Source organism: Gymnoscopelus microlampas (genome assembly GCF_963454915.1).
Source record: "Gymnoscopelus microlampas genome assembly, chromosome: 11".
Taxonomy (NCBI): Eukaryota; Metazoa; Chordata; class Actinopteri; order Myctophiformes; family Myctophidae; genus Gymnoscopelus; species Gymnoscopelus microlampas.
In genome coordinates this window covers 43,550,673-43,563,251 of record NC_139948.1, presented here as the reverse complement: position 1 = coordinate 43,563,251, position 12,579 = coordinate 43,550,673, and the positions used below count along the sequence as shown (strand labels likewise).

At 41.9% G+C, this 12,579-nt stretch overlaps 1 protein-coding gene across 1 annotated transcript in view; it reads left to right on the top strand.

Annotated features, from left to right (window-relative positions):
* Positions 1-3,886: 3,886 nt before the first annotated feature.
* Positions 3,887-12,579, top strand: part of jupb (junction plakoglobin b) — a 113,358-nt gene continuing 104,665 nt past the window's right edge. The window contains exon 1 of the mRNA XM_084071284.1: positions 3,887-4,068. The gene's annotated coding sequence lies outside the window, so the exon portion shown is untranslated. The remainder of the gene's footprint in view (positions 4,069-12,579) is intronic.

Below are 12,579 nucleotides of genomic sequence, written 5' to 3'. Positions count from 1 at the left end.
TCACTGTTATTCAGAATGGTATATATAAATGCACTTCAGTATCTCTGCAGCTTAATCAAGTGGGACACTTTCACCCTCAAACCGTTCAACACACGCATGCAAGCAAGTTATATTTACATTTTGGATATGAGCATGCAGAACAAAGTTTCGCCGCCTCTAAAACATCCCTTTGAGGTCTGCAAAACGGCACTGCTAACCCATCCCCCAGACAGCTTATAGTCAATGGTTTCCCTCCCATAGCCCGAGGAGACGGTCCATCCAATAACAGAACAGATAGGCAGTCAACACTTCCGGCGAGAGGATGAGAACATGCTGAAGCCTGCACTTGCTGTACACTCGCTGTTTGACGCTCCAATCGGCTTGGAGATCCCACTCGCTCTCCGGTCTCGGCTCCTCCAAAAGCAAATGACCATTTGGGACAGAACTGTTTCCGGGTTAAGCTGGAGGATCGAGTGTGGAGTGAACGAGTGAGCAGACTTGGGTATTGGAATTTATCTGATTGTTCGTGTTTACTTTCCTATTGTCTACAGTTTGGGCTAGTTAGCCTACCCTGAAGATACAGGATTTGAATAAAACCCTAAAAAAAAGGCTGCAAATTCTTTGGTGCTGGTGATTCTTGGCAGCTGGGAAGAGGGGAGTCCCACTTAAACATGCAGCACCATGGTTTCCCCTCTAGGCCGTGTCGCAACACCCTGGTGTAAGAACAACCACAGTCAGAGGGACTGGGCAAAGGAGCATGGCCTGTTACATCCACTGTGGTATTGTTGAAAACTGCTTAACACCCAGTCAGCGGACATGGCAACACTGCCAGTCAATTTTGTTCATGAGCCCTCTGTGCGTAACAGTAGTTCTGGGTTTATGGAAGGTGGCATACCTGTTTCCTGTTCCTGTTCATTCTCCCATATCTTCATTTAATTGGCTCATTTGATTTATTGCTACCAAGCCAATCAAACCAAGTTATGGGAAAATGAACCGGAACATAAAATGGGTATGTCATCTTCCGGAAACCCTGTACTACAGTTATGCCCAGGGCCTATTTCATAAATAGCTAAAATAATATGTGTCATGATGTGACTTGTAGATTGGATATTTTGGCTGTTTTTGGTAAATAAATTAATACATAGTTACCTAATGGCATGCTGGAAATAGGGACATCAGGTTGAAAGTGGTTAAATGGCTCATGCATACCATATCTTTATCATAGGACCACAATGGAAACCCCTCGATCAGGGTTTTTTTGTGTTATCCTTTTAGCATTGCTGTAATTGTACTTGGTGTACTGTTTGCAATTAGCTGATAAAGCAATCAATCAATCAATCAATCAATCAATCAATCAATCAATCAATCAATCAATCAATCAAGCTAACAGGTGCCACACTGGTCGAGCAAACAGGTAGAGAGACAGGGAGATGTAATGGTGTTGACGCGTTATTATGGATACCACCGCAGCTGTATGGACATGTCTTCAGTTCAGTACAAGCTTCTTCCAGCCTAGTATAGATAGAGCCAATTCAACATTTAAATGTTTCCTCTCATCCAAGGATGATGTACGGAGGTTATGATACATGCCTTAATTCTCTCCCGTATCGATTACTGTATATAATTCCCTTTACATGGGAGTCAGTCATTCCTCTCACATACTGGCCTCTCTTCACTGGCTGCCTGTCATATGCACAATTTAAGTTTATTATTTGTTTACAGAACAGTACATGGATTGGCACCAAAATATAGTTCTGATCCCCTATGTCCCCATTACACTCCCAGGGCTCTTATCTTCTGACCTAGGCTACTACTCCTGTCTGTTCATCAGTAAAAATAAAAACATCTAATTGAAAAAGGCTAAGAAAAAAAGCATTGATGCTCTAGGCTTTGGAATAGTTTAGACCTACCACTGTTTTGTATTAATAATATGATTAAATATTAATCTATATATGCAAAATAACATACTATAGCTGTCAAATAGTAGAGTAGAAACTACAGCATTTGACTGTGTAGTAGAGTAGTAGCCTATGAAGTAAATTGTGAAAATGGAAATACAAATACTGAAAGTGCCGTAACTGGATGCAATGCCAATGAACTCTTGTTCATAATGCTTGTGCACTGGTCTGCTGGTCAGTAAACAAAACCATTTGGTTCATTATTTTCCCGTTGTGCAATGAGAGCTACGCAGCCGCCGCCCCTGTTCCCCGCTGGGAGGAACACTAAATGAATAGCACATTTCACTGCTTATGTCCTGGTAGTGCAGCGAATTAGCAATAAAACCGTGCACTTTTTGTAAGAAGCGTAAAACTTTCAGTATAGTTAGTACATACCAATACATTTTCAGACGTGGACTGAGGGGTCAAATCCAAGATGGCCACCAGTCCACTGGGTCTATGTCAAACACATATAATTTTGGAACTAAATACTGTAGAAAAACCTTCAAGGTATTATTTCCAACTAAGTTGGCGTTGCCCATTCATTTGATTATACTTTGGAGATTGCCAGAACCCAAGGACATACATTTAAATCAAGGTCAAGGTGAAATTACATAATACGTATATTATATTATATATTGTAACTTGGACACTGGATTGTACTGCAATATAGTGAAACTTTACTTCCATTTTGTAAAACTAAATCAACAGAATAAGCCCATGGTGGTAGTCTATTTTAATACCATATTAATAATAAATGACAATAATCAAGGTTCAAGGTTGTTCTTTATTGTAACATCTTGTGTACAGGACAGAGAGAAAAACATGCAGCACCATGGTTTCCCCTCTAGGCCGTGTCGCAACACCCTGGTGTAAGAACAACCACAGTCAGAGGGAATGGGCAAAGGAGCATGACCTGTTACATCCACTGTGGTATTGTTGAAAACTGCTTCACACCCAGTCATCAGTGCTGCCAGATTTTGCGCTAGAAATAAGCAACCAGGTATATGAAAACATGCCCAAAAGAAATTACTAACACATGAGCACTTTAAACCCAACCCAGTCTCCAGGCCTGATAAACGTTCCTCTTTCAAGTTTCTGCTAACAAGTCAAACGTTCATTATCAATTATTTATTTGAAATTAGCAGATCTACAAGTGCAGAACTCGTCGCCGTGTTGTGAGCTTGTAGATCTGCTATTTTCTAAAAAATAAGTCCCTGGCACAAAATATTTTCAGATGGGGATACGCGAACAATTACATATTCATTTGGGGGTCAATAGTAAATGACAATAATCAAGGTTCAAGGTTGTTCTTTATTGTAACACCTTGTGTACAGGACAGAGAGAAAAACAAGATCCCAAGCATCCCCTATTTAGTTGGAAATTATACTTAAAACTTTTTTTCTACTGTATTTGAAACTTAGTTAGACTAGTGGTCATTTGGATTTGACCTCACAGTCCTCAGAGGTCAAATCTGACTTCCCCCTCCACATCTGAAAATAAACATTATGGCATATAGTACTAACTATGCTGAAAGTGGCATGCTTCTTACAAAAAGTGCACGATTTGCTAAAAGAAATGGGAGCTTATCTGCTGTACTATAGCCTCTCGCGTCCTTTTCAATTACTCGGCAATAATATGAGCGCATCCCCAGCCAGCTTAATGACGGCGTCACCGCGACGCCCTATTGGAACGCGCGTCTCACCACGGGGCGGGGACTGACTGCGTGCTGTCACCACCACGAACACACACACACACGCACACAAACAGACAAGAGAACACGCGCGCACTATCTGCTGCCTCCAGCCTGCTGGGTTTTGCGTGCACACCGTAGAAAAGGAGAGAGAGAGAGAGAGAGAGAGAGAGAGAGAGAGAGAGAGAGAGAGAGAGAGAGAGAGAGAGAGAGAGAGAGAGAGAGAGAGAGAGAGAGAGAGAGAGAGAGAGAGAGAGAGAGAGAGAGAGAGAGAGAGAGAGACCGAGACCGACCTACAGAAGGGTCGGGGGAACCATAGGGAACCCACTGTGGATTTGCGCGTCAGACCCAAAAAAAAGGGAGACAAAGTTGCAAGTCGTCGCCACCAACGCATTCATTCTGTCGCTACAGACCAGCTGCAGGAGATCCATCTCACATCAGCTGTTCGGCGGCTACAAGGTAATTAAACAAGCTGATCCGTGACAGTGTGGAATCAATGGATACATAATTGTCATCTTCGTGTTGCTATGATGACACATGTATGCATGTTCAGGCTGATATTGGGGGGGGGGGGGCGGGGGTTTGCTCTGGTGCGAGCGGTTGTCTTATGGTCTATAGGAGTGGTTTAAATTGATTTACATTTGGCTTGCGGACCCCCATCTGAAAATATTTTGTGCCATGGCGTGGACCCCCAAAAGCAAAGATTTGAGTTAAAAATGTTCGCTTTAATATATATATATATATATATATATATATATACATATTAAAAGATATGCACACATTTTCACGATTTTTCATAAATAGCAGATCTACAAGTTCATAGTGCGGCGCTCGGTGCTGCGCGCTATGAGCTTGTAGATCTGCTATTTTTGAATAGCCAACGCTAAGTGGTTAAAATGGTTGTGATGTTAACTAATTTAGCTGGGGACCCCCATGTACCCCCCCAAGGACCACTGGTGGTCCCCGGACCACTAATTGAGAACCACTGGTCTATATAGTTCAATACAGGCTCGGAGGAACGGAATTGTGTATACAGGCTTTTTATTTTAAAGACATGCCTGGTGTGTCGCTCATCATGACGATTTGCTGTGTGTTGTTCGGGGGTCTGTAGACCAGCTGTGTGGTCAGTTCTGTTCTGCTGATTGGTCTGTAGACCAGCTGTGTGGTCAGTTCTGCTGTTGATTGGTCTGTGTAGACCAGCTGTGTGGTCATGTCAGTGCTGCTGATAACAGACACAGTGTCAGTGACGCGGCGGGCTTTGCTTTGTGCGTTTAAGTGGCCGCTGTGGGGTCGCCTGGCTGCCTGACATTCCTCTCTCTCTCTCTCTCTCTCTCTCTCTCTCTCTCTCTGCGGAGAGTGAGCAGCGGTTCACACCCTCCAGATGTTGGGGTGACTGAGATGCTTGAACGGTTCGGTTAGCTCTCCTCAAGAACAGATCACAGATTGTCACGAGGGCTCTCTCTCTCTCTCTCTCTCTCTCTCTCTCTCTCTCTCTCTCTCTCTCTCTCTCTCTCTCTCACTCTCTCTCTCTCTCTCTCTCTCTCTCTCTCTCTCTCTCTCTCTCTCTCTCTCTCTCTCTCTCTCTCTCTCTCTCTCTCTCTAACACATGTCCACTATTCCCTTCTCTCTTCCTCCCCATCTCATCTCTCTCTCTCTCTCTCTCTCCCCCTCCTACCTCTCTCTCCCTCCCCCCTTCCCTCTTGTGTCCACATTCTTTGGCTGTGACAAGTGGGTGTAGCAGCCAGAGCTGTGTGTGCACGCCGGCGTATGTACGTGCACTGTGTGCACGTGTTGGTGTGTGTGACAGACTCGAGAGCAGCAGGGAACCTGACCACTTCACCTGTAACGGATGACAGTCTCCTACGACGCCAAGATGTGAAATAAAATTGTGCTCCTGAAAGAACGCTTTCCCGCTGTGCTGTATGCTGCTGACAGCCAGAAATAATATAATGAGACAGATAATATGTATTCTGTAGGCAGCCAACCTCAAAAAACTCTGTTGGCCTGGTTCACCGCTTACAACAAGGTAGTATTTTGTACAACAATCTAGTATATAGTAGAGTCTGACCAATATAATATGGGCCATCATTTGCATTTAAAAATATATATATATCAGTATCGGCTATTGTGTAGCCCACTGTTTTCATGTCATGGACCCCCAAATTGACACATATTAGCCCGCGGACCCCCATTTGAAAAGATATCCCAGGGACCCTCATAAGAGAAGAATTTTTACGACCATTTAATACCTTTTAACCATTTGTATACTCTCTCAGAGTTACAGACACATAAGGGTCCATTTGGTTCATAACTATCAATCATTTGGCTGGGGACCCCCAGGAACCCCCTCCAAAGACCCCTGGGGGTCCCTGAACCCCACCTTGAGAACCACTGCTGGCATCCCTATTTTGGGCATGTCAAAATCAATTAGGGCTTAAGTGCTTAAATTAGATAAACTTCAGTTGATGTGTATTTTATATTTACTTGTTTGCCTGTGCATTGCAAAATTACAAAGTGTAATGTACAGTAGGCTATATAGTCCAGCAAATTAAGTCATATTTCAGGAGAATTGTTACAAGCACCATGTTCGTCCTTCGCTTGCGAAGATGACCAAGTGACTTCACAATGTCTTGTGGGCGCGAAGATGGCTAATGAGGCCGATCCTTGCAAGGAATGTGATGTGTGATGTGATGGTTGGGGGCTGGTTGGGCTAGAGGGAGGAACTGGCTTTGGTCTTGCCGAGCTGTCGCTTCAGTTCGGCTTCATGGATGTTGCGCTTTTCAGACTCTGCTACACCATGCTTGACTGCGATGCGCCAGTTGGAGCTGTGTTGGGCATCGGCCTCCCAGGTCTCTGGATCCAGACCACAACTTTTGAGACTGGCCTTTAGGGTGTCCTTATAACGTTTCCACTGGCCACCGTGTGAGCGATTGCCATGGTGTAGTTCGCCGTACAGCAGCCTTTTTGGAAGGCGTTCATTTGGCATGCGGCAGACATGGCCAGCCCATCTCAGCCGGGAGCGCTTGAGCATAGCATAGATGCTCTCCATTTCAGCCCTGTGGAGGACCTCAGTGTCTGGGACCTTGTCCTGCCATTTGATGTCGAGCAGCCTCCTGAGGCATCTCATATGGAAGGCATTGAGCTGCTTTGCATGCCGCATGCTATACACAGTCCATGTCTCACATAGGCATACAGCAGGGAGGGGAGGACAACGGCACGGTAGACTTTCAGTTTGGTCTGTAGACTGAGCCCTCTACGTTTCCCAGACAGAGGTGCGGAGTCTGCTGAAGGCGGTGCTTCCATGGGCTACCCTGTGCGTGACCTCCTCATCGATGTTGCCCACGCGAGACAGGGTGCTACCTAGGTAGACAAACTTTTCAGCAGCAAGCAGCACCACATTTGGCATGAATAACGCCTAGGACCTGCTCTTTCCACAAAAGCCTCTCTAGTAATATTTTGCATTATTCTTTCTGAGAGTTTCCTCAACCAGCCCCATTACCCTCGGCTTTCCCGCCCTGGCACATCCTGTAAATTCAGGTGCGGCTATCTAACTACAATACTACAGCACAACTAAGTAAACTGCTAGTTGGTGTATACACAGGGCTAATTATATCAAATGTGGGACACTAAATTATACTATAACTACAGTTAGTAGACTACAACTACAGTGAGTACACTAGCTTGTGAACTCCAGAATATGGTTGCTAAAGTTCAAGTGGTTGTTATGCAGAGGTAGAGCATTGTGTCCCCCAATGCTCCCGTCACAAAAATGTGTCAGTTGTTCTAGTGTTCATTATCTATTAAGGCTGCAAATTGCAAACTTTTTGCAAATTAATGTTGTTTTTGATTTTCATCGGTAACGAATCGCGCGTGTTTTTGGTAACCAATCGCAGGTGTTTGTCCACTTAAATAAAGCAATAAGCCGCTAGAGGTTGCAGTTTACAAAGTATTTTATTATGGTTGAGGGGCCAGCAGAGTGCCTTAAATTAACATAAAACCGTTTTTGGTTTGTTTTAAATCAAATTATCTAGTCAGAAGAGAAGAAAGGGTACCATAGGTGGCTTTTATTTATTTTGATTTGTATTTATGTATTTTAGTTTATGTATGAGTACTGATGTAGGCTACTTTTGAATTAATTATTCATCTTTATTGTCTTTATTGTTAGTTAGAACATGCAAACAACATGCTATAACAACCAAAAATATATTAAATAAATAAGAGCCATAATCCGATTATTTGATTCATCGTTCCGATAATCGCCCGATTAGTATAGATCATAATAATAATCGTTAGTTGCAGCCCTATTATCTATATCAAATGGTGCTAGACAGGTTCAATGGTCTTGAGTTCAGTACAGCCTTATTTAACATTCTAACCAGACTGTCTAAGCAAACACACTTATTGATTTATTTCTAATATGTCCAACAGTGGCCTCAAGGAGTAGTTGCACACACACCAGAAGTCCAATTTAGCTTGCACTGCATTCATCAGAGAGCCTGAGGAATGCTATATTAATTAAACAATATGTATGGTGGGACAGTAGCAAGCCACCAATGATGTAAAGACAGACTAAATCAGTAGTTCTAAATCCTAAGAGTTTTCTGAAAAAACTAAGTTGATGTGTGTGTGTGTGTGTGTGTGTGTGTGTGTGTGTGTGTGTGTGTGTGTGTGTGTGTGTGTGTGTGTGTGTGTGTGTGTGTGTGTGTGTGTGTGTGTGTGTGTGTGTGTGTGTGTGTGTATATAGAGAGCTCACATATAAAATGACACAGATGCTTTCCCGGTTTTAATGGGTTAATTCTCGAAAATCGTTGGTCCGATTGAATTCCCACTGGGCGCTGCATGCACACCCACAAGTTTGAAGTTGTTTGGTTGGACGGTGCATACACACACGGCACGCATTCTGTGAATTTATAGACAGATTAGGAGCTTGTACAGACAAATAATTTAACCCACCCGTTTACACCCCTTGTGATAATATGTGACAATGAAGTTTGAAGTTGAAGTATTTTGAACCTTAAGAACAAACACGTCCAGTAGCTCTGGTGCAACGATGCTACAAGGACAACTATGTCATCCTTCCAGGGAAGGTCAGTGTCTTTATTGCCTCATTTACCACGGCCATATTACCATGAACAGTTATCTGCCCAGAGACATCTGGGACGCACAGTTCCATTTGTAAAAAAAAGAAGAAGAAAGGAACATGTTGTGAGCTTGTAGATCTGCAATAGTGGTTAACATACCTTTTGCAATTAAATTGTGATATTATTAAATATGAATATCAAGCATTTCAGACAGTATACATTTCCTGAATGGAAATCCATATATTTAAATCAGTTTGATCAGAAGCAGGGATATAGAAAAAAAACGGCCATACAAATATGAATGACCAAATGGGGGATTTCAAGCAGATGCATGGATCCCCCTGATCTCTAGTCTTGCCAGCCAGATTTTTGTTTTCGTGGACGGAAATGACGAACAGATGACAGCATCCTGTCTCGGCTTTCAGGAAGTGTAGTTACAGACTCTATGTAGCATTCGGAGATTGTGGAATAGTTGTCTGGCTAGTGGCTACGCGAGACTACCTCATCTCCCCAGCAAATCCAACCCTGTGGGAGACAGATTAGTGTACCATGACACAGACAGTGGGGTGTACTGTGTATCACTGTTATGTCACCACATATATGACACAGACCGTGGGGTGTACTGTGTATCACTGTTATGTCACCACATATATGACACAGACATTGGGGTGTACTGTATCACTGTTATGTCACCACATATATGACACAGACAGTGGGAGTGTACTTTATCAGCGTATGTCTTGTATGCTATTATGGAAAATATGAATATCTTGTATGCTATTATGAAAAATATTCATATCCAGTCAGGGTGAAGTGTCAGGGAGCAGAGTAACAGCAGCATTACAGATCATAGTATCAGGCCTCCTGGCCTGGGCTGGCAGCCGTTCCCGGGCAGAAGACTCCTGAGGTGTTATCTTGGACACCTCTTATACAGAGAGATGCTCTCCCTAAAGGGTGAATATGGACAGGCTATACTTAAGTGGCGGTATACTAAGACATACAGGCTTGTTGTACTTATGGACACCATCAATGGTACTGCTGGATCAGCCAAAAGAGAAACGTGTCGTAGAAATAGACTTTGGAACAGTTGTTGACAGCAATAGGAGCTGTGAAAAGACCCCTGCTGCTGTGAAGCTAACACTCTATGGTCCAAAATGCAATTACATCAAACTGTTTGTCACTGCATATATGACACAGACAGTGGGGTGTACTGTGTATCACTGTACAATATGTCACCACATATGACACAGACAGTGGGGTGTACTTTTATCAGTGAATGTCTTGTATGCCTTTGAGGCTTTACAAGGGCCAATTGATGGATGAGTTGACAGCGGAGGCTTTTACTGAATGGCAGTGGTGGAAAGGTACTCAAATGTTTTACTTAAGTAAAAGTATCAATACTGCAATGTAGAAGTACTCTGTTACAAGTGAAAGTCCGGAATTCTAAATTTACTTGAGTAAAAGTACAAAGGTATTGGTATAAAAATGTGCTTAAAGTACCAAAAGTAAAAGTACTAAAATGTTTGAAAATAGCGGATCTACAAGCTTGTAGATTGTCTATTTTCAAATAGCCTAGGTTTAAAATAGGGCTAAAGTGGTAAATGTATGTTTTATAATGTAATAATTTATATCTGCAAAGTCACTAGTAACTAAACTTTTCAAATAATTGTAGTGGGGTAAAAGTACAATATTTGCCTCTGAGACGTAGTGGAGTAGAAGTAAAAGTACTGAAAATTGGAAATACTCCAGTATACCTCAAAATTGTACTTAAGTACAATACTTGAGTACATGCACAAATATGCACAAAATAGACCAAAATGTTGAAGTGGATTTTGTTCCTTCTACCGTTTCCTCCTCCATCTTTTTTTTGTGTGCATGTAAGTAAATGCCTCAGAGTTTCCCCCGTGATTTCCTGCATTCACTGTGAAAGCGCTTTAAATCTATTAAAAGGAAACGTTCCATTATCTTCGGGGCAACTTAAAGATAAAACAAAAGATAAATGAATACGTATGTTCACTCAGGGCATCTCATGTATTGAATATAAAACGAGCAATACATTTATTTGGTTTGCTGATGAATGGATCTGCGGTTATGGGTGCTCTCTGTGCGCATACAGTAACACTGTGATTTCACAAAAAGCGTATTTAACTCCTCTACCAGACAGGAGGAATTTCAGATCCATATAGCTCATACACTAGTAACACGTTCACAGAACTTATATTAAATCTTTCAAATCCATATAGCATATAAAAGCAGATCAGTCCAGGTGTCCACTCTGTGACGTCTATGATGCATCTATGACATTATTTGGACAGGGTTTCAGCCTGATCTGTCTGCCCTGCCCTTCATTATCCCATTGAGACCTGAAGCCGATTCTACATGTCTCCTAAATCTCAACAGTTTTCTGAAAAACGTATGTTTCTATATCAGTGGTGCTCAATCTTTTTCATGTCAAGGACCTCCAAATAATTTGTTCCAGGGACCCCCAGAAGCAAAGATTTGAGGTTAAAAATGTTTGCTTTAAAAATATATTATGTTCAAAGATTTGGACACATTTTCATGATTTTTCAAAAATAGCAGATATACAAGCTCGTAGCGCGGCACTCGGTGCCGCGCTACGAGCTTGTAGATCTGCTATTTTTGAATAGCCTAAAGTGTAAAATAATGCTTTTTAGCTCAAATCTAAAAATGACACATTTCCAGGTATTAATGGGTTATATTATTTTAAATTAAATATGTAATATATACATATATATATATATATATATATATATATATATATATATATATATATATATATATATATATATATTTTAAACAGATAATTGTTTAGATGTTGATTGGTTGGTACAGCGGTTTGCGAGGTTTGATTGTCTGTACAGGGATAACCTGTACAGACAATCAGACAGGGGCAAAAACCTAATCTCCCCGTTGCCAGCAGCGTGCGGCCTGTTGGAGAAAACAACAGATGGTAGCTGAGGTGGTGGAGGGTGAGCAGCGCTCCTTTAAAGAATAGCATCCAGCCATGGCAGCATGAGAACAAGCAGGCAGGTAATGAGCCAACCTGAGCAGCAAGGAAGAGGTCAGACCTAGGGCTCTCACCGTTACAATATTCAAGTTGACGATTAATTGCCATACAAATGACTGCGATAAACGTTTTTTTGTCATTGAACTTTGGAACACATGAATACAAATGTAATTTCTGTTTGGCTTCGTTGTAAAAAAAAAATAACACATAAGGGCAGAATTTAGTGATTATTTCATCGATTACTTTTTAGATTAATCAAATAATAGAGAAGCACATTCTCTGCATATCATACAAAAAAATATGTAATAAGCTCACACAAACATACAAAATTTACACAGGGCAGATATGACAAATAACCTAAATATACAAATAAATTACTGACATTTAATAATTGTATACTTTCCCAAAAATTACAATTATGCAAAATAATTGCGATTATCCCAAATAATTGCGATTATATGATTATGTAATAATTGTGACAGGCTTAAGTGTGTGTGTGATGATTGGTTGAGAATGGAGGAACGTGGAGCTGTCGGCTTCCAGCAGGAGTACCCTGACTGAGCTTGCTCTGCACATTTCATGCACAATGCTAATTTCTGTAAGATTCTGTGCCGGTGAGGTTGTTGTTAAATCGTGGGATGGAAAGCTTTCGCCGGCACCTGTCTTGCGCCTTGTGTTTTGGTGAAATGCTGTACACATCACATTGTTTGTCAATCTGGTTAGATGCTCGATTTCCACGTATCTTCTTTAGGTAAAACACCCAACAATACAACTATTTGCTGTATTTAGCTGCGGGACCCCCTGGAACCCCCCCAAGGACCGCTGGGGCTCCCCGGACCCCACTTTGAGAACCAATGGCCT